The 19,029-nt window shown below is 52.1% G+C and overlaps 1 protein-coding gene across 7 annotated transcripts in view; it reads right to left on the reverse strand.

Moving 5' to 3' along the window:
• PPFIA1 (PTPRF interacting protein alpha 1) overlaps window positions 1-19,029 on the reverse strand; it is a 78,443-nt gene that overhangs the window by 53,039 nt on the left and 6,375 nt on the right. The gene's annotated exons all lie outside the window — the stretch shown is intronic.

Here is a 19,029-nt window from a genome sequence, read left to right on the forward strand (position 1 = left end):
ACCTAAGGATGTTTCCCCATCAGTCCATAAAGTTCTTTTCCTTTTTCACAGCTGCAATGACTGTATATACCAATAAATTCAAAATCGGTAACTCATCCTTTGTGCACTTGCTGACGGACATTTATGCCTCCGATCCTCTGCTGCTACAGACAACATGACAACAAATGACCTTGCACACACACCACTGTGCACGTGCGCCCCGTTCATCTGCGGGATAATCTGAGACGTTCTGAGTCAAAGGACATTTATTATTTTAATGGACACCGCTAAATGATTCCTCATGGGCCAGCAATGTGTGAAAACATCTGTTGCTTTGAAGTCCCGTCATCCTGGGTGATGTTAAACCTTGGTGTCAACGTTTCTTTTTTGGATCCATCCTGCTCCTTTCTCACCCATCACACACAAGTCCGCAAAACCTTCTTCTGTGTTAGACACTGGCTGCACGCCCGCCCCGGGTGTGAGCGCCCCCGCACGCCCGCACTCCCCCTGACCCTCTCCAGGCAGGGGATTAGCTGGCATGTCTCTTACAAAGAAGGCTCAGCTTGTCTGTGAGGTTATTATACTTCCTCATTTTCTCACTTGGCAATGTGTAACATGAATGCCACTTTATCCTCATTTCCGTTACTGTTATTTTTCTTTGATCAAACACAAGTGAGGTTGGTCTGTTTTTACTTATCCTAATATATCTGGACATGCCTATCCTGTCCTACAGAATGGCTTCTGACCATCTTCTCTTAAACTGAAATGCTCATTGGCAGGAGTACACACATCTGACTTATATAGTCTTCCACTGCAGTCAAGCCAAAACACTTAGATAACAAAATATTTTACTGTAAACAAATGCTAAAAATTCAGTTTATGTTACAATTAGGGTATGTACTGATTTCTTAAACTCATGTGTTTAGGTAGATTTTTAAACAAATGTAATTTTACGAGAAGACAAATTATAATTTAAAATATAATGGGGGTGAGGATGTATGTTTATATGTAGATGATGCACTTTGCTGTAAAGCAGAAACTAATACAACATTGTAAAGCAATTATGTGCCAGTAAAAAAATAATGAATGAAAAAAAATATTATAAAAAGGAGCTGCTGGATTGCTCTAAGGCACACACAGAAGTAGACCTGCTGGCTCAAAGGGTCATGTTAGTTAACTCTCAGCGTCTCTCATGCTATAAATCACCGCGCACGAAACAAACACGAGCTCTGCCGCTTTTGTCGTCTCTGCACATTCTGTGACTTACAGGGTTTTCATGTCTTGACGAAAAAAAAGTAAAGATCACAAACGACTATCATCACGTCCCCTGATGATGGACTGTTCTGCACAGGTTCAGCTGGCGTGGCCCCTTCACAGTCCTGGGTAGATGAGGATGGCCTCACTGCTTTTTAAACGTGAAACTTCATTTGCAAAAGAAAAAAGGCATTAATTTTGCTCAAATGTCACCACCATGTCTCCATTTAGAATCTTTGCCTTTTCTGATTTCCCCACGGCAGTAAAGGACAGATAAAAATATAATGCTATTATAAAACAGTAAAAATAACCATAAACCTTTATTTGGTTGGATATTCAAATTACTTATTATATATTACATATATAGTATACATGCCCCCAAAAATATAAGGCAATTTCAAGTACAAAGCAACTCCCCTAGCTTCCCATTAAGACAATTGCCAACTGGCTGGCCACTTTAACATACACTTTAGGAAGGCAGATTGAACAATCAACTCTGACTCAGGCTCAGTCCTACATATTTATGAAAATAGATAAAACGACTTATTCTAGTTGCATGCAAAGTTTTTGTGTCTCAGTTCAGTCGCTCAGTCGTGTCCGACTCTTTGCAACCCCATGAACCGCAGCACACCAGGCCTCCCTGTCCATCACCAACTCCGGAGTCCACCCTAACCCATGTCCATTGAGTCGGTGATGCCATCCAACCATCTCATCCTCTGTCGTCCCCTTCTCCTCCTGCCTTCAATCTTTCCCAGCATCAGGGTCTTTTCCAATGAGTCAGCTTTCTTCACAGGTGGCCAAAGTATTGGAGTTTCAGCTTCAACATCAGTCCTTCCAATGAACACCCAGGACTGATCTCCTTTTTGTGTCTAGCATGCTTATAGTCTACCTGTGGTCACATCATGTGAACTGAAAATATCTCTGAGAGATTCTCTATGTCTTCTACTCTTTGCTGTGACCACAGCAGTTCTCCTTTTGGGGAGCCACTTGGGAAACACGTGACACTGACCCCCACGAGGGCACCCCCACGCATCTCATGTTAAGACAATGGGGGGTGCTGCACGGGGCTCCAGCCGCGGGACCCCAGGTGCTCACTGCTTCCTCACCCCCACGGCCACGCTCCAGAGCCACTGGTGGTCCTGCCATAGCCTCCTGGCAATGGCGCCACCACGAAACACGGGCAGATAAACGTGCGGAAGGGATGGGAAGGACAGCGTCCGAGCACCCTGAACTTGGAGAGGAAGCCGACGCCACCTCGAGGGAAGGACCGGGCTTGGAGGAGCAGCCCTGCCTGGTGGTAAGGCGCCGTCAAGCTGCCCTCCCCAGCACCACTCCCGGACTGCCCAGGAGGTCACAGCTTAGCAAGTCCTCACAAAGCTCTGTGGTGTGCTCCAGGTTTTTCTGATTTAGTCACAATTTTAGAATGTTTCAGGCTTCTCATTAGCTGCCATAGAGCATCAATTTTGCACCCCCCCAAAAAAAAAGCCACAATCAATTCTTTTACATGGGTTAAAGCAGGAGAAGGGGGCAACCGAGTATGGGATAGCCTCACCAGCTCAATGGGCAAGAGTTGCAGCAAACTCCAGGAGACAGGGAAGGACAGGGAAGCCTGGCGTGCTGCAGTCCATGAGGCCGCAGAGTCGGACACAACTCAGTGACTGAACAACAACAAAGCACCCCGGGAAACGACTTTATGACATTATTAAATGAGAATATCCGAGACATGTAGGAGCCTTCGGACCCTGCCTTCCAGGGCCCTCACAGGTATCGGCAAACAACTGCACAGAAAGGCTTCTAAGACAGGACCTGCTCTGCTGCCCTGTGAGACTGCAATGTCGGCAGGAAGAGAAATTCTACCACGTTCACAGCAGGTGCTACTGAAGACCAGCTCTCTGACATGCAACAGGCCCAGCGAACACTGCACCTGCTGTGCTCTAGAGTGGCAACGAGACTCTGGCCAGCATGGAACAGACACGAAGACCACGACTGAACGCCCAAGCCTCAGCGCGCAGGAGATCGAGGATGGCTGAGTGGGCCACGGCCCGGAAACACCAGACAGCAGGCAGGGATCTCCAGTGAATCAAAGGATGCGGGATAAAACCATACTGAAAGGGCTTTATTAGGGAGTTCCTCCTGGGGCTCTAGTACACTCGGTCAGTAAAATACAAGTTTAAGAATGAGCAGCTTCAGAAGATGCATGGCTACATTTATAGCATTTCCTGAAATTCTGCTGACGAGTCAAAGAAACACAAATACTCCAGTGTTTAAGGCCATATAGCCAAGGCTGGAAGTAATAAGTACAACTGAACTTGAAAAAGGCTTTTGATTCTCTGTCATGCAGTTTTCTTAACAAGAATGACACTGGCTCCTGGAAAACCACGGAGCTGATTGGTGGAAATGACACAGATAAAGGCTTTATTGTCCACACGGCGTCTCGCTGCCCGCGGGGCCGCCTCTCGGCCTGTCGAGACCCTGCCCGCCCATCACGAGTCTCCCCGAGAGGCTGGCAGACGACTGGCTCTGCTCCCGGCCACCCGTTTCCCGGGAGCCACACCCGCCAGGCCTTGGTCAGCGGGCCTCCCCCGACCCCCACCCCGTGTCACAGCCGCACCCTCTCCTGTAGCCTGGACCGGGGCCTCAGGCCGGGCTGGACCACTCACCTCCTGCTCGAGGCTCTCCCAGGCCTCTTGCAACACTTCATTGCAGGAACCCTCATCTACGCTGGGGAAGACGGATTCCCTGCACTGTTGAAAACTCAGCCCCTGTGAAGAGCCTGGTGCCATGCAGGTGTACAGGCGGCAGCTCTATATGGAGTCAGGAACACAGCACCTCCGACAGCAAGGATCGCTACTTTGTAACCTTCCTCATCTCCTGTGGGTCTGTGTATCCCTGTCCTGCAAACCTGTCTGACAGGAGTCCCCGTAACAAGTTTTACCCTTTAATTTAACAAGAGGATACCTCAGCATGAATCAAAGGCCCAGGGACACAACCATAACTGAAGTTACAATCATGTAACAACATAACCATAGGCGGACAGTTTTCTCCCTGGCTCTATTAAGCTTAATAGATAGAAACACAGCCTGAAGAATGAGTTGCCCTGTTAGTTCAGTCAAATAATTTACAAAACAATGACAACAGTTTCTAAGGCACTATACTAAGCACACTTAAGGTTAAATATTAACTGCAATAAACTTTATTTTCGATTAATGCTTTATGGTTTTCATAGCATTTTCATATATTTTATCACATTTTATTCTCAGCCACCCAGTAAGGCACTCATTGTGACCTCCTTTTAAAATCAGAACACAGAGGCCCAGGCAGGTTAGTGAAGTGCAAAGGTCACTGGGTTAATAAGTGGCTTGGAACTGAGAACTGAATAGAGACGTTATGTTATCTGCAGAAGATAACCCGGTAAGCACCAGAACCAAGCCCACCTGCAGACCGAGATGCCCCCACCTGTGCTGGGGGGCGTGGGGCGCGGTAAGGGGTCTGCAGACAGACGTCAAACATGCGGTGAGTGCCGCCAACTCCGTGCAGTTATCACAGTGGATGCTCCATTCTACTTCTCACTAAAGCTGCCTGTAACGCTGGGAAACGGAGTATCTCTATTTTCTAGATGACAAAACAGTCTTAGAAGTGAAACACCTTGGCTGAGGTCAGTATGTTATTAAGCTGGAGATGTGAAACAGAAGTAGGGGGTGGAGAGAAGGAAAGACTGGGTGGAAAAGAAAAGAATCACTCAACAGCCAGTGAAGAGGAAGAGACCGTCACAGCCTACCAGGAACATCACCACCAGCCCCACAAGGAAAGCGGAAGGGCAGCCACACACCCCCAGGAGATCTCGTGATTTCTCCTGCTTCCTCAAGTATGGCCTTGATATACATCCAATCCTACTGCTTCATCTGCTTTTTTCTTAAAGTTAAAGGCATTTTAAAAACTGGAGAAAAGATAAAAAGAATAAAAAGTAAAGCCAGCCCCAGGCAGCAGACTCCATCGTCTCCTTGAGACGGGGCAGCCCGAGGCCCTGCAGAAATCAGAGGTTTGAGGAGACCACCCAGGGCTGGCCTCGGCCGTGAGACAAAGATGGGGTTTTGCACAAGGGAGCGGGAAGGCATCTGGGAGAAGGGGCGTGTGTGGGCCACGGTGTGCGGGCAGGGGAGCAGGCTGAGCAGACTGGCTCGGCCAGAAGGACAGGTGTTTATGGAGGGAAGCGGCGTGCGAGCAGAGGGAAGCCGGGACGCGGGCCGGGAGCGCCAACAAGGGGCTGAGCCTTGGCCTCTGCTGCCAGGGAGGGGCACTGCGTGCGCACAGCTGAGGCTCGGGCTCACCCGGGAGCTGGGCGGGCTGGCAAGGAAGGGCAGGAGGCACCGTGTGAGGCTCAGCACCCAGGGCCCACGCCGGGAAGCCAGAAAAAGGAAGAAAAGAGCAGTAGTGTTAGCAAAGAGAAACCCAGACTGTGCCGCGTGGTCCTAGAGGGGAGAGAGGGCGGAACGAGGAGGCGGGTGGCGGGGAGGCGGCCGGCACAGCTCTGCACACGGGCCGCGTCCAGAGACTGGCCAAGCCCAGGGCCTCAGTGCACCCCGAACGCACGGCTGAAGACACAGCCGCGGCAGTCCCCTTCGAGGGGGCATGCCGGCCGCAGAGGTGGACCACCTGCCCCTGACTACGGACAGGGGGTGGGAGGCCAGGATGCTCGTGTTCGCCAGACACAAGAGGAACTCTTCTGTTCTAATGAAAATAATTATCCCACTGCCGGGGGGCAGCAACGGCTTCCTTTCCCTCAATTCTTTCCACAGAGGCTTCCCTAACGTGAAGAAAGTGAACCTAACACCTGCCACTGGGCGCGGGAAATACACAAAGATGGGAACACGAGCTCCCTCTAAATTACTGACGATATTTAAAGGGACCATAAATGCAGATTACCTGTGTCAGTATGTCTTTATTACCATACAACTTCCAGGGAGATAACCGTAAGATGAAGTTAACTGAAGCAACACCGGTAGGGTTTCAAAGCACAGGAAAACACGCATTCCAAGTCGACACCAAGGAATTTCACCTCTTTGTTGAGGGAAATGAAAACGTTTGAGCAGCAAGATGAGGTATCACCAACCCGAAGTCGCTTACTGAACAGGTACAGCAGAAAAGGTCTCACTTCCTGGCAGTGCCTGGCCCTTTTAATGCTCACTAATAGTGAAAACAGCTGGTGAAGCAAGCAGGCAAGACTGGACGTCCAGGGGTTTGCACACAGCGCACACAGCCCATCAGCAGGAATGCGCTTTCAAGCAATCTCTTAATTCATTGTTAAACTTTTGGGGACCAAGTATTTCTACGGTTTGCACAAGAAAACAACCTTGGAATGTATATTCTTTCCAACTTAAACCCTTTGTTGTAACCACCCACCACTTTTTCCCCCGCATGGGCCTTTCAACCGCTCAGGTAACCAGCAGGCACCCTGCTACACACACCAAAAAGGCAGCACTTCGAGATTGCAAAACTGTCTCCTGCAAAGGGAGTAAAGGTCATCAGGAACAGGAAACAAAAACGAGAGCGCGCGATGGAAACAGAAGGGCTGGCAGGAGGAGGAAAATCCCAAGCCCTGATTCCAGTCTCTACTCACTGTACTCTCCTCTCTCCGGCAGGAGGTCAGGGCAGAGAGGAGCTGGACACGGCCTCTGTCCCTGAGACCTCCCGCCAGGAGGAGGCCTCGCCATCTGCCACCGAAGCAACTGTTTTCTTCCACTGTCAGTACTCGTGGTCAGGTAGCTGCTGCCTGCCATCTATTTTGGCCACCCAGCCTTGGAGCCCCCATCCTCCGGCTGGGAGGTGCTCTTTCCTTGAGAACAGCATGTGACCCACAGAAGGAGCCGGAAGCATCATCGGCCTGCTGTCCCGGCCTCTCCCGCACCTGGGGTCAGCGCAGAACAGCCTCAGACTCACCCAACATGGGCCTGGAGCCCAGACTGTGACCGGGAAGCCGCAAGCAACGTTCAGAGGGGGGCAGCCATCTGCAGCTCCGGGTGGCGACACGGGCAGTGTGGGTGCGGTCTCCGCATAAGCAGCCTCCCCAGAGCCTCACGCGGCACCACAGGGCCCGCGGCCTCCAGGCCCGGCCCTCCCCTCTTCCCCAGGACACTGGGAGGCCGCAGGGTCCACACAGTGACTTACTTCCTGGGTGGATCGTGCAGGCAGTCTGTCATTGAGCCCCTAGACGGAGCAGGCTCATTTCACTCACCACGGAGTTCACCCACGTTTCTCAGCAAGAAGTGTGAGGGCATGTTAAACACACTGCTGCCTCCCAGACATGGCCCCTCGAGGATGCGCTGGGGCAGGGGCGGCTGCTGCACACACCGCACATCCTTCCCCAGCTTGCACTCTTTGCTTGCTTCCCTCTCTCCCCTGCCGGTCACAGCTGACCCCCCGTTGTGGCCACACTTCCTGGCACTCCTCTGCAGCAGCCTGCTGGAGGCCAGGTGGCACTGCCCGCCCCAGGCGCCCAGCTCTGGGGAGGCTCTGTGGAGGCTCAAGGCAGCCGCGCAGCCCACAGGGAGGGCCCACCCTGCCCCAGCTCCGCGTGAGGCATGACCTCCGAGCCACACAGACACAAGAGCACCTCCTTCCACACAGGCAAAGACAAACGTGGTTCAGACAATCCTCGCAGGCTCCCTCGCGTCACTGGATTCCTGGCTCTTCTCACAAAGCCTCCATCGACACCCACAATGGCAACCACACCCCACCCAAGCGCGCCGGGACGCTCCCCGCGGGCGGCTGAAGGGCCTGGCCCCGGAGAGGGACGTCCGTGCCCAGCATCACCCCTCGCTGCTTCGGCCCGGCCGCAGCCAGCCGTCAACCCTGCCCTCTGCCAGAGCAAAGGGCGGTGCAGGAACCGGAGAATATAGACAGTAATGGGGCGAGAGGGACGCGGAAACCGCCCAGGCTCAGGGCTACCCTACGCACCCCCGACCCCCCGAGGGCAGCAGCCGTGGTGCAGGAGGCCCCTCAAAGACCCTCCAGAGACGGGCTTCTGTCCAGAAAGCTTTGCGCTCAGGGGTGAGTTCTCCTTTACTCTACAGAGAAGCGCCCAGAGGTTCCAGGAGGTGAGCTGGGGACGGAAGCAGAGCAGAAGGCGCCGAGTGCCGTGGCTGCAGTCACATCACAGGTGAGACAGAGGACGGGGTCGCCCGCCCCGACACGCGCGCCGCTCCAGAGCCACAGCGCCCACCTCACTCACTCTGCTGCAGCGGCCGGCGGGGCTCACAGGGGAGCAGGAACCTCACCAGGCGCCGAGAGCCGGCTGAGCGACACACGAGCTCCGGGGCTGCGGGCACGCGCTGCAGGAAAGCGTGTCTGTGGAAAGTGATGAGGGACAGCAGAGAAACTCTCCAAAGAGAAACGTCTAAACCCTAAACGTCTGATTCGTCAAGGGAAAGGGCCGCAGGAAAAGTCAGGCAGAATTAGAAGAGACATCTAAGAAGAGCTGACCTCAAAGATTTGGGGCAGAGAAACCAACTGCCAGCGTCAGGAAATCACCACGTCTGCGCCACGGGACCCTCCCAGGTGCTGTGCTGAGCACCGGGGCAGAGCAGCAGGGCAGTGGGCTCCACGGGGACCACTGCTGCTGCTGCTAAGTCGCTTCAGTCGTGTCCGACTCTGTGCGACCCCTGAGACGGCAGCCCACCAGGCTCCCCCGTCCCTGGGATTCTCCAGGCAAGAACACTGGAGTGGGTTGCCATTTCCTTCTCCAATGCATGAAAGTGAAAAGTGAAAGTGAAGTCGCTCAGCCGTGTCCACCTCTGAGCGACCCCATAGACTGCAGCCCACCAGGCTCCTCTGCCCATGGGATTTTCCAGGCAAGAGCACTGGAGTGGGGTGCCATTGCCTTCTCTGACGGGGACCACTGGAGGGCTTCAATTCCGGGTGGTGCCTGGCCGCCCACAGGCAGGGCGTGTGTGGAGAGGCCGGGGCTGAGCCCGCAGGGACGCAGAGACCCTCCAAGGAAGAAGCAAACCCTGGCCCTCCCCGGACCAGCCCCGCAGGCCCTGGGGGCACCCTGCCCACCCCCATCTCCTCCTGTGGGAGGAGCCCGGGAGTCAGAATGCCTGGGGCCCAGCACTGACCACCGGCATGGTCTGCCAGCTGCTGGCGCCTCAGTCTCTTCATCTATAGTGGAGTACATAATGGCACCTGCTTTCTAGTAACGGCACTGTTCATAGAACGGTACTGAGAAACGGTACTGAACAGTGCTGCGCGAAGCATGCTCTGTGGTGTCACCACGGGACTTCGCTGAGATAACTCACACAGAGAGGCTTAGAGGCTACTGTATATCACCTATAGGTGGAATTAAGTAAAAAAAAAAGATTCGGGAATTCCCTGGTGGGCCACTGGGTCAGACTCCACTGCAGAGGGCACGAGCTCCATCTGTGGTCCAGGAAACTAAGACCCCATGCCCTGCTTAGCACAGCCAAAAACAAACAAAAAAAATACAAATGAACTTGTATACAAAACAGAAACAGACGCACAGACAAAGAAAACAATCTCATGGACCCAAGGGGAGGACAGGGGAGGGCAGATGAGGAGTCTGTGACTAACATACACACACTGCTGCTGCTAAGTCACTCAGTCGTGTCCAGCTCTGTGCGACCCCACAGATGGCAGCCCACCAGGCTCCCCGCCCCTGGGACTCTCCAGGCAAGAACACTGTGTGGGTTGCCATTTCCTTCTCCAGAGCAAGAAAGTGAAAAGTGAAAGTGAAGCTGCTCAGTCATGCCCGACTCTTAGCGACCCCATGGACTGCAGCCTACCAGGCTCCTCCATCCATGGGATTTTCCAGGCAAGAGTACTGGAGTGGGGTGCCATTGCCTTCTCCGATATGCACACTAGTACATGTGAAACAGATAACTAACAGGGACCTACTGTAGAGCACAGGGAACGCTATGCGGTGTTTTTTAATAACCTATGTGGGAAAAGAATCTGAAAAAGAATATATACATATACACGTATAACCCAACCATTTTGCTGAGCACCTGAAATTAACAGAACATTATAAATCAACTGCACTTCAATTCTTTTTTTTTTTTGATGTCTCAGCTTTTTATTTTTATTTATTTATTTTTTAAAATTTTATTTTATTTTTAAACTTAACATATTTGCATTAGTTTTGCCAAATATAAAAATGAATCCGCCACAGGTATACATGTGTTCCCCATCCTGAACCCTCCTCCTTCCTCCCTCCCCATTCCATCCCTCTGGGTCGTCCCAGTGCACCAGCCCCAAGCATCCAGTATCGTGCATCGAACCTGGACTGGCAACTCGTTTCATACATGATATTTTACATGTTTCAATGCCATTCTCCCAAATCTTCCCACCCTCTCCCTCTCTCACAGAGTCCATAAGACTTTTCTATACATCAGTGTCTCTTTTGCTGTCTCGTACACAGGGTTATTGTTACCATCTTTCTAAATTCCATATATATGCGTTAGTATACTGTATTGGTGCACTTCAATTCTTAAAGGGTCAGAGGCCATAACTGCTGGCTATTTCTCACCTAATCTCCCTCAACATGCATCCACACAGCCCTGAGACAACGCCTGACCCACAGCTGGCATTAAGAACCGCTAAATGAAAAGGAACAGCTACTGTCTCTCTGATGAGAATGCTGAAGCCTCACCTCCGCGAGGTGACCAATGAAGCTGACCGCAAAGTCCCACCAACCCTGCCTGAACAGGCTGCTTTCCTCGGAAGTGCACCCGCCCTGACTCTGACCTGCGTGGGGGGTGTGTGTGGTGTGTGCACACACGCGTGTGTTGATCTACCTCAACACAGGCCCAGGCCCGAGCGTGAGAGACCTGGTGCCCCCGTCGTCGGCTCGAGGACAGAGGCGTGCTGTTTCTGGATGAAACGCCTGCAGACAGCGCGGGGAGGGCGAAAGGCCAGCTGGCCGACAGGGGAGGAAAAGGAGCTGAGCCACCAAATGGCAAAATAAAACTCTACACGGACCTTCTTCAACCCTCTGCCCCAACTGGATTTCACACGCAGTCATAAATGAAGCCCTATTTTATGTTGTGATGTGCGTGAAAGCAAATACCACATCAGACTATTCAGATGAATACTCAGACTACTGGAAACGCACCCCCGGCCACATTGGTTTCCACTTTAGGGAACAGAGGACCTGACCTTACCTGGCATTCATGCTTCCCGTGAACCACTTTACAGGTGGGGAGGAGAGCGGGAGGCCCGGCTTCTAACAGCACCTTCTGGTTTTAAGAGAGATTAATGGCTCTGAGTATCGATCAGTCCTGAGCAGAACTCAAACTTCTATAAAGACGACTGGACAGCTTCAGCATGCCACTGCCTGACGTCTATGTTCCTGCCACTGCTGGTAAAGGCTTCGGATTACACAGGTAGGGCAGATAACTGGCCCACGTGCAAAGCAGAAAACCTTGGAAATTCAAGGGAGGCTGCAAGTTCCCAAGTTCATTTTCAGAGCAAAATAAAACCTCCCCACAGAATAAGAATGAGATCCGGCTAGCCAAGAATAAGAACTCCCTGGGTGGACCTTCCTTGCCAAGGACCCATGATCCATGCTGCTAACCTCAGCCAAGAGCTCGCGTTCGGCCACAGGGAAAACCTACCAAGTGGAACATTTTGTCCACATCTAATTAGCAACAGCAGGCAGCGAACCTTCACTGTCTCACTTCGAGAGTGAGGGGGCACCGCTGCTCACCACTCCGCACAGGCAGGACCCAGGGCCACGCACTCGGCCAGAGACGCTGGGTGTCTGAGGGCGCCTTTTCCTACAACTCTGAATTCTGAACCAAGTCAACACTCTATGTATTTGAGAAACTTTAACTCCAAAAGAAAAGTGCAAAGCCTGAAATTAAGAATAGACAGAAACAAATGGGCCTGACCGTGTGTCGAGTGTCATCCGTGTGGCTCAAGTCACTCCACACCGCTTTAAAATCCGGTGTTCTATCTATACAGTCTCCAGATATGTCTATTCTAAGGCCCAAATCAACTGCAAAGAAATTCTAAAGCTTCATACAGTAGGGTCATTATAATAGTATGGTAATAAAATGTTGAAAATATTTCATGTATATCATAGAACAAAGAAAATAATGCTAGTATCACTAGACATCAAAACTCACTGTAAAATAAAAATAAATATAAAATGAGTGGAAAGGCTCCATTTTAATTTGTTAAGGAAATAACAATGTGAAATCCAGGGCTCTTAGAAAATGAGCATTTCTGCATGGCTGTGTTCCCCAGAAGGACCTGAGGGGTGCTCAGCCCTGTGACAATGAGCACACCTGGGCCCCAGGTGCTGATTCCCAAATCCCGCCCCGCGGAAAGGAGCCGGGGCTTCTCAGAGGGACGAGCCTAGACCTGAGGCAGGAAAAACACAGTGAGGGCCTGGGACAGAAAACAAGACGTTCAGAGACTAACGGGGCCTTGACCCAAAGCCGCAGGAGCCAATCCCAGGGGGTCAAGGAACCCGTCTCTGGAAAGATGACGACAGTGGACAAACACGCCGGACAAGCAGCAACGCAGCGCCCACGGGGCCGAGAGAGAGGGGCAGCGAGGGCGCTCCCGAAGAGGCGAACCAGTGAACAAACGGAGCACTGGGCGCCGAGAAATCACCCTGCAGCTCCCAGTGTAAGGAGTGAGGTGGCAGGAACACCAAGTGGCCACAGGGCCCTAGTGGCCCCTGAGGAGCAGCAGCAGTGCAGAGAGTCAGAGAGGGGCCTGAAATCACCGCCGCAGCCCAGCGAGCCCACCTTCCACCAGGAGAGCGGGACCGTCTGAAACCATGCCATCCCGAAGCGAGGCCAAAAGCGGGCAGGGAGGTAGGCTGGGAGGCCAGCGGGAGCCACTAACCCTGTGGAGCTCGAGCTGCACGTTATTTCTACTTTAAGAACCGTTTCCTTAGCGGAAATAAAACTGCTGTCGGAATATGAGCGTTTTTGAGGAGTTTTATACACAGGGTAGACTGGAGAAGGAAAGGGCAACCCACTCCAGTGTTCTTGCCTGGAGAATCCCAGGGACAGGGAAGCCTAGCGGGCTGCCATCTCTGGGGTCGCACAGAGTCGGACACGACTGAAGTGACTTAGCAGCAGCATACACAGGGTAGAGCTGGTTCTTTGAAAGAGATAGTTGCCAGGTTTCTTAGCAAGAGCTAAGAGTTAGCAAGCAAGGGACAGGGTCAGAAGAATGGCCTCTGAGAGAACTAACATATTCACAAAGGCAAAACATGTCATGTGAGGATGACCTCTAACCCAGCGCGGCTGGGGGGGGGGGGGGGGGGACGGGGGTGGGAACAGAGGGCCCACTGGGCTCGAACCCTCCTTGGGTCAACCCGTGTGTGAAGACAGGCTCCAGATGTCACCAGCGGACCCCGGAGGCGGCTCCAAGAGTCAGGAAATCACAGCCCTGCAGCCCACCCACAGGAGGCGGGCTGTGTGCGCCAGGCCAGGACCTGGGGGAGCGCACGTCTCCCTGACAGGACCGTGGGAACAGGGGTGGAGGGGGTGGGGGGCGGGGCTCAGGCCAGCATCCTACCGTCACACAGGACCCTGCAAGGGTACTGGGTCGCAGTCGAACCCAACAGTATAAACAGCTTCAGAAACCACCACCAGAAATGAGCACGTCTTCTAAGTGGGCTTCCGCCCCTCCACCCCCCAAACACGCCTCCAGTGAGGCCACTGAAAGGGCACCCCAGAACCTGAGTGCCCAGAGCCCACCCGGCTGAGGAGGACTCACCACGCTGGCTGCCCCTCACTCTGACCCTGATCTTGTCTCACTGGCTCACTCACTTCACCCACCTCGCTCCAGACACTGAAAATGAACCCACAGTGGGGACAGGGGTTCATTCAACCTGCTGCGAACGCACCCTCTTCACTTTGACCCTGGGCTGTCAGACAACTCTGCCCCATGGGGGCTGCATGGCGGAGGTTCAGGGGTGGCCCTGCCTCGAGCCGCGACAGCCAGCGCCCCCCAGACCCCGCCAGGTGCTGCCCCTCCGTGCACCCCCGAGGCGCCCACCCCCTCTCCTGAGGCTGTCCACTCACCGGGCAGTCTGCCCGCTCCTGGCTCAGCCCAGCCTCTGCTGTCACTGGAGGACCCCGGTCCCCAGGGTGCCTGGGGTGCTGGATCCTCCCACCTCAGCAATCACAGACTCTGGGAGAGACAGAGTACAGTTTGGGGTGCCGCCCGCAGTACACCCTGAACACCTTCTCTTTTTTTGACTTTATCTGCTGGAGTTCTCTGAGACGTCTTTTTAAAACCTCAACTGTTGCTTTCAAAAAGACTGTGAAAGCACTGCGCTCAACTTTAAGAATACGATCTTCATTTTCAACCTTCAGGTGAAACTGGAGGGAATACTAAGAGCCGTCACTTTTTTTAAACTGAGAAAGAAAACCCGCGTGTGACCACGTCACAGAGTCCCGGAACCCCTCCCTCCTCAGACTCCTCCTCCACCGCCAGCCGCGTCATCGCAAGGCTGCCCTGGGCTGGCAGGGGCGGAGGAAGAGCGGGGACCAGCTCCTCTGTCCCCAGCTCGAGTGGCCGCGGGCTCCACCTTCTTCCCAAGTTCAAGCGGCGCTGAAACGGCCGGGCAATGGGGACTCTGAGTAGAAACGCCACCCTGGGTACCAAGCAAGGACCCCGGCTCTTGCTTCTTCCTGAATCAAACACAGATGATCCACAGGAGTACCGTGACTCTTACATGTGGCTTCCTTTGGTGGCTCAGATGGTAAAGACTCTCCTGCAATGCAGGATCCCTGGGTCGGGAGGATCCCCTGGAGAAGGAAATGGCAACCCACTCCAGTAATCTTGCCTGGAGAATTCCCTGGACGGAGGAGCCTGGCAGGCTGCAGTCCATGGGGTTGCAAAGTCAGGCATGACTGAGCAACTCTAACTCACACTCACTCACATGTGGCTTCAGACAAGAGGAGACACCCAGGGCGTCCCCACTTCCAGTCACAGACACAAGCTGCTTTAGGTCAGCCTACCAAGAGCTAGAAAAGCTAAATACAGTTTAAAAGAGGTCCCCAGGCAGCCACAACTTAAGATTCCAAACAAAAGGGAAGCAGTGAGACTGAGACGGCCATGCCTTCCCTCGGGGCATCTGAGCAAAGCCAACCCTGGGAGGAAAGGCAGGGGACAAGTCCAGCAGAGGGGACTGGCTAGCACAGCTCTGGGCGGCTCCCTGGGCTGGGAAGACAAAAATTCGAGTGCAGGCCTGACAAGTCAGGCTGGACGTTAGAGACCAAGCTCCCCAAGAAAAAGGGAGGCACGGAACACGTGCCCAACACTCTGCCCAAACCGGCTGAGCGCTGAGCATCAGTCACCTCGTGGTGCTCAGGAGACGGGAGGGCTTCAGGACCTGCCGAGGAGGGGGGCCCTGGGAGGCACTCCAGCCTCCAGACAGAGACACTGGAGGGCTCCTCCCTGGGGTCAGGGGGGAAGGTGGGTGAAGGCTGCTGAGACTGAGCTTACAAGGACCCTCCAGCCTCAAGTCCCTCGGGCCCTGAGTGAACAGAGAGCTCTGTCCCCACTGGAGGTCTGCGTCAGAGGAAACTGGAGAAGACAGCATCACTCAGAACCTCTAGGGTTTTCCAAACATAATGTCCAACATGCAACCAAAAATGCAAAAAAGGGTGTAACAACAAACAGGACCAAGAGAAAAAGAACTGAACCGGATCCAGAAGGGTCAGGGGTGTATCGGCCTATCAGAGCCGTGCTAGAGCTATCAGATGCAGACTTCACCTGTTCAAAAATATACCTCACAAAAGGAAAAATTTCTGAGAATCAAAACCAACTCTAAAGCTTTAAAATACCAGTGACTGAATTTAAGAACTCAATCTCTGGGCTTAACATCAAACTGGACGTAGCTGAAGAGAGGATCAGTGAACTGAAGGATGGATCTGTTAAAAAAAAAAGAGGGAAAAAAGTATTGAATATATCGAAGGAGCCCGTTGTTAATCTATGTTTTTAAAAACTATAAATGGGGCCCCTCACAGTGAGAGAAAGGGGAATAAGACAGAAAGGGGAATAAGAAGTGCCTACAGGGATTGAAACTAAAGAGCCTCTTGATGAAAGTGAAAGAGGAGAGTGAAAAAGCTGGCATAAAGCTCAACGTTCAGAAGACGAAGAGGATGGTGTCCGGCCCTAGCACTTCATGGCAGATAGATGGGAACAGTGGAAACAGTGGCAGACTTTATTTTCTTGGGCTCCAAAATTACTACAGATGGTGAAATTAAAAGATGCTTGCTCCTTGGAAGGAAAGCCATGACAAACCTAGACAGCACATTAAAAAGCAGAGACATTACTTTGCTGACATAGGTCCATTTAGTCAAAGCTATGGTTTTTCCAGTAGCCATGTATGGACGTGAGAGTTGGACTATAAAGAAAGCTGAGTACTGAAGAATTGATGCTTTTGAACTGTGGTGTTGGAGAAGACTCTTGAGAGTCCCCTGGACTGCAAGGAGATCCAACTAGTCCATCCTAAAGGAAATCAGTCCTGAATATTCATCGGAAGGACTGATGCTGAAGCTCCAATACTTTGGTCCCCTGATGGGAAGAGCTGACTCACTGGAAAAGACCCTGATGCTGGGAAGATTGAAGGCAGGAGGAGAAGGGGACGACAGAGGATGAGATGTCTGGATGGCATCACGAACTCGATGGACGTGAGTCTGAGCAAGCTCCGGGAGATGGTGAAGGACGGGGAGGCCTGGCGTGCTGCAGTCCATGGGGTTGCAGCGAGTCGGACACCGAGCGACTGAACTGACTGACAGGGACAGTGGCAAGAGTTGGTTCAAGAATCAGACCACTGACTCAAAAATGAAAACCACACATTGGTTTCAGCAGCTCTGCAGGTGCCTAAGGCAAGAAGAAAATGTCAAAGCGCTCAGAGGGAAAAAGGTGTGGCTTTTAATGGCACAACAACACTGAAAGCTGACTTTTCATGAACAAGGAAGTCAGAAGATAATGGACTGGCATCTGTAAAATGCTGCAAAACAAATAAGCACCAACCGGGAATTCTATACCCAACAAAAACACTCTTTGAAAGTGAAAGCAACATAAAGACTTTTAGGGCAAATGGAAATGAGACAACTCATCACCCACAGACATGAACTAAAAAAATATGAAGGCAGTTCTTTGGGAAAAAGAAAAGTAGTCTCTGACAGAAATACAAAAAGCAAGTGAAGACCAACAATGAGGTAACTGTGAGGGTAAATGTTAATGCTACAAAACGATGATAATGCCAAAACTGTATCTAAAATTGTAAAGGATAACAGTGACAAAGAGGAAACAGTCGTGTCAGGGAGGCAGGAAAAGCGCTAAGTTAGACCTGAATGTGAAGCACACGCTGTGTGTGCGAATGCACACCCACCAGCCTGACGGGGAGTGCGGGGTCAGGACAGCACCGCCCGCCCCTGAAGGGCGGCACGAGGAGGGCAGAGGGGAGGCGGCGCAGACGGAGACGGTGACAAGGTGCCTCCAGACGGAAATACCCCAACTACAAACAGAGCGGAACTCTCACTCAAAGACGACAAGTGTCAAACTGATGAAAGGGAGACTCTGCACTGTTCACAGAGGCACACGTCAAGGTGCGAGACCACAGACAGGTGGGAGCAAAAGATGCCCAGGCGAACAGGACCGAGAACTGCGGCAGCAGCGCTGCCGACAGCGCCTAGGGGAAGCCCGCCAGCGAGGAAGGGCAGCCACTCGGCGGACACAAGTCCCGCCCAGGACAAAGACGGGCATTCCAAACGCGAATGTGCCCGACGACACAGCCTCCAAGTATCAGAACACGGACTGGCAGAGACAGACAAGGAGTAAGAGCCGAGCTCACAACCGCAGTGGGAGACGTTAGGGACGCAGCCCTCGTGGAACGGGGCTCCCGGAATGTAGTCACCTGCAGCCATGAAGTGCCCGGAATGCGGCTGGCTCCACAGAGAGGTGCCGCAAGCAGACACACACGCTGGATCTCAAAGGCTTAGCATGAAAAGAAGAACGTGAACTATTTCATTAGGTTTTATCATGCTGATTACACACTGAAATGGTAATATTTTGGGTGTGTTAAATAAAATATATTACAGTTAATTTCACCTATTTCTACTTGATTCAACGTGGCTACCAGAATCTGAATTACATGATTAACAAACCTGATTAATAAATACAACACGGGCCACTGTATTCCCACTGATACACGTTATTTTCAAATGCCCAAGGAACACATAACAAAGTGAATATATACTGGGCCACTAGGAAAGCTCGAATTATTCCAAAGGACTGAAATCATACAGGGATTATTACTGAAATAACACTTAGGGATTGCAATGGGCTGACAGTTCACGTGCCCTCAAACCTCACCCCGCATGCGGTGATGATCCTAGGAGGCAGGGACTCTGGGAGGGGATCAGGGCAGGAGGGAATGGGCTGCCATGCTGAGGACAGGGAGAAGCGGGCAGTCTAGGAACCAGGAAACAGGCTTCAGCAGACGTGGCGCCTGCTGGCCCCTTGATTTTGGGACTCCCCAGCCTCCAGGACTACAAGAAACAACTTTCTGTTGTTCACCAGGTAGTCCACAGTATTTAAAACAGTAGCCCAAAAAGACCAAGACGGGGCTCTTCATGGAATTAAGCTAGAAATAAAAAAAGGGTCACTAGAAAAACTTCCCCAAACACTGGGAAGTTGAATGACATATTTCTTTAAGAACTTCATGAATAATAACTTTAAAAAACACAATGAAAATTAGAAAACACTTTTACATAAAAGATAATGAAAATTTGGCTTATT

The sequence above is a fragment of the Bubalus kerabau genome, chromosome 5, assembly GCF_029407905.1.
Source record: "Bubalus kerabau isolate K-KA32 ecotype Philippines breed swamp buffalo chromosome 5, PCC_UOA_SB_1v2, whole genome shotgun sequence".
Lineage (NCBI taxonomy): Eukaryota > Metazoa > Chordata > Mammalia > Artiodactyla > Bovidae > Bubalus > Bubalus kerabau.